General features: G+C 41.2%; 1 pseudogene; it reads left to right on the top strand.

The window, feature by feature from the left end:
- Positions 1-1,055: 1,055 nt before the first annotated feature.
- Positions 1,056-2,651, top strand: LOC131832675 (interferon-gamma-inducible GTPase 10-like; annotated as a pseudogene).
- The last annotated feature ends 1,107 nt before the right edge of the window (positions 2,652-3,758 follow it).

The following is a 3,758-nucleotide window of genomic DNA, read 5'->3' as shown; positions in this document are numbered from 1 at the left end:
TCTACCAAAACACAACCCTTGACCCTATTTGCTGCAGGTTATGTGAACTGAGGTATGTGTGCTATTCTGTGCTCTCTAATGTGCTGGCCTGATTGATTCCTCCACAGAACGGAAAGGGGTATGTCTCAGTGTTATGGTTTTAGGCATATGCAGACTGCATTAGTTTCTCATTGCTGTGTAAAAAAAGTAACCCAAAATTTGTGGCTTAAGACAACAACGGATTTATTGTCTTATACTTCCAGAGGGAAGTTGTCAAAGATGAATCTTAAAGGAGCTAAAATCAAGATGTCAGTGGGTGATGGGTATTAAAGCGAGCACTTGTGATGAGCACTGGTTGTTATAAGCAAGTGATGAATCACCAAATTCTACTCCTGAAACCAAATATTACACTATATATTAACTAACTAGAATTTAAGTGCAAACTTGAAAATAAAATAAAATAATAAAGTAGAGGTGTCAGCAATGTTGGTTCCATCTGAATACTCCAGGAGACAATCCATTTCTTTGTTTCTCCAGCTTTTGGAACCTGCCTGAATTCCTTATCTTGTGACCCTTCTTACATCTTTCTGGATCTTCACTTCTATCTCCATCTGCATCATACCACCTCCTTTTCTTCATTTGGCCTTGCTTCCTTCTTATAAAGTTCCCTGTGGTTATATTGAGCCCATTTGGATAATCCAAGAAAATCTTTTCATCTGAAGATCCTGAACTTCTTCATACCAGCAAAGTCCCTTTTGCTATGCAAGGTCACACATTCACAGGCTCTGAGGCTCAGGATGTGAACAACTTTGGGTACTGTTACTTTCTATTCCACAGGCCTTGACTCTTGTAACATATGAATCATCAGAGTAGACAACAAGTAGTTTCTACTGTAGCACGAAAACAAAATTCATCAGGAAAAGTAAATCAGAGTAACGTTAGTAAGTGTGAGAGAATGGGAATGGGCTGTTGGGACCTGTGTGTTTCCTTAGCTCACACTATGTGTCTATTCTGCTTCTCCATTTGTCTTCCTAATTCACTTTCATTTTCCCACAGACATTCCACAGTTAACCAGCATGGATTAGTTGCTATTTGACTTCCTGGCAGGAAAGAATTTTCAGCAGTTGGCCACCAACTTTGTCCCTCACTACACCACATTAATCAGTAAGGTAGGGGGAATCCTCTCTCAAGAAAATCTTGGTAGAACTCAAGCAACCCTTAAAGAAGCCAAGCTAAAAGATGTGGCTTACATAACTGAGAAATCACTTGTGGCAGCAAAGAATGCTCCACTGGATGTGGCTGTGACTGGGGAATCTGGCATTGGGAAGTCCAGTTTCATCAATGCCCTGTGAGGACTTAGTTATGAAGAGGAGGGTTCTGCAAGTGTTGGTGCTATGGAGACTACCAAGAAGAGAATGCCCTATCAACATCCCAAATATCCCAACGTGACCTTCTGGGACCTGCCTGGGACAAGAACCCCCAATTTCCAACATGAATATCTAGAAAGGGTGGAATTTGCTACCTATGACTTCTTCATCATGATTTCTTCCTCTTGGTTTAGCCTCAATGAAGCTTTGCTGGTCAAAAGCATCAAAGAGATAGGCAAGAAGTTCTACTTTGTTAGAACCAAGGTGGACAATGATTTACATAATGAAGAGAAACGCAAACCCACATCTTTCAAAAGGGAGAGAGTGTTTCAGCAGATACGAGACAACTGCCTGGCTAACCTCAGCCACATTGGCATGCCTGTGCCATGCGTCTTCTTGGTCTCCAACTTTGATCTGGATGACTTTGATTTCCCAACACTGGAAGAGACCCTGCTGAAGGAGCTCCCTGTTCATAAGCACTACACCTTTGTGCTTCTGTTGCCCAGTTTGATGCTTGTATTGAGATGAAGAGAGATTTGCTCAAGGAGAAGATTGGCTGGATGCCCTGAAATCATTTGCTTTGAGCTTCATCCCCTTCATGGCCTGCTTTAATGGCTTTGATTTTCCCCAGCAGGAAAAGTGCTTGAAACATTACCAGAGTCATTTTGGTTTGGATGAGAAGTCACTCAAAGGGATTGCGGAGAAGCTGAGCATGTCTTTGGAGGATATCAAGCATTTCATCAAATCCTTGAATTTCCGGTTCCTTGTGCAGGATGACAACATAGGAGATAAGGCCATGAAATGTGCTGAACGCTATTGCTCAGTAAATGGAGACCTGCCATCCACCATCTTCCAGTTTTTTAAAACCTACTTTCTACATTTGAAATTCATCAATACAGTGGCTGATGATGCTAAATTCTCTTGCATAAGACTTTAGAGAAAGTAAGTCTCAGGAGATGCCAAAGAGATGGGTCAGACTGCCTAACTGAATAACAAATAGGCCTCAGGTCTTTTGTTCTGTAGGTGGGGTGGAGTCCTCCCCCCTGCCCCTCGCCACACCAAGACCAGATCTTCTCTATGATAGAGAAGATTGTCTCCATTGGACAAAAGCATTGCTCCATATTGATACTCCATTGCTATACAAAGGGGATTTGCCCATGGCATTTTTTTTGTACTCCCTAGGCTATTTTGCTGAAATTATGACAGAAATGCACCCCATAGTTTTCATTAATCTCCATGTATTATAAGGTAGTTTACATTTGCTTCATTTACTCAGACAATAAACATTTGGTACAATCAATATAACTGTGTCTTTTGTTCTTTTCTATGAATGATTTTCCCCAGGCCTCACGTCAATGCCCTCCTCATCAAACCAAGGGAAATTCATGAGTCAGGGAAATGTTTTGTGAATACTGTAGTGTATAGTTTAGGGCACTATAGCAGGGAGGAGGAAGCTCAGAGAAGATCAGGGAATTGTTCTAAGATGTCATATTGTCATATACTACAGGAGAACACAGTATTTCTAAGATTTTGCAAACACTGGATGGGATGAGAGACCTGTGAATAATTGGACAATAGGGACAGGAGATATAAGAGAGTAAAGGTGAAATAGGAAAGCACTGGAAAGCAAAGATGAACTCAATTAGGCAATTTGGAGGAATTTCCACATCAAGCTCCCCATCACTGGTATAGGGTAGATGCTTTATGGTGTAACAGATGTACATGGAGGTGACTGTCCCTCAGATCCCTTATTACACTGAAGGTCTACCCCACAGAATGAACGGCACAGGGGTAAAGGGGAGGGTGCTACTGGCCCATAATTTCCTGACTACTCCTTGCTCCCCCATTGCTCAGAGTAGAGGTCTGCAGGAGGGCAGAAGAGAGTCTGTAAGGGATAAAAGATTCTTTGTACTGCCTCATAAATAAGATATGTGAAATATTCAAAGAGAAGGAACTCTTGGCCTTCTTGTATAGCCACATTGCATTTAAAAATGTGCCTTAGATTTTGATGTGTGTTCCCAGAGCAAAATTCACACTGGCAGGGCCCATGTTGCTTACCATCTTGCCACCAGATCCCATCTATTATAAAGAGCATGGGCACTGAGGAAATCCTCCTCCTTTTTTATCTCATCAACCTGGTGTCGCTGGCAATGTCTTATACAACCTTGTCCTTTTCTAGAAGTCATGAGCTTCTCAAGATTCTCTGGCCTTTTTACTTCCAATTCATTTGCCTTAAATTAAGACAGAAAAAGTTAATTTCAAAGGATCTTTTTGAGTCCTTTTGGGAAGACACTTGTGATTAGAGCAGAGTTATAAAATATTTACAGCTGTGGGGCTTATTTTAAAGTTCCTTTTTTTTTTTTTCAGATGAGACAGAAAAATAAATATTTTGCTGTGGGAAAGAAGAACTCA

This window comes from Mustela lutreola, chromosome 5 (assembly GCF_030435805.1).
Source record: "Mustela lutreola isolate mMusLut2 chromosome 5, mMusLut2.pri, whole genome shotgun sequence".
NCBI lineage: Eukaryota > Metazoa > Chordata > Mammalia > Carnivora > Mustelidae > Mustela > Mustela lutreola.
Note: the sequence above shows the minus strand (reverse complement) of the source record. Positions and strands in the feature narration are given on the sequence as shown.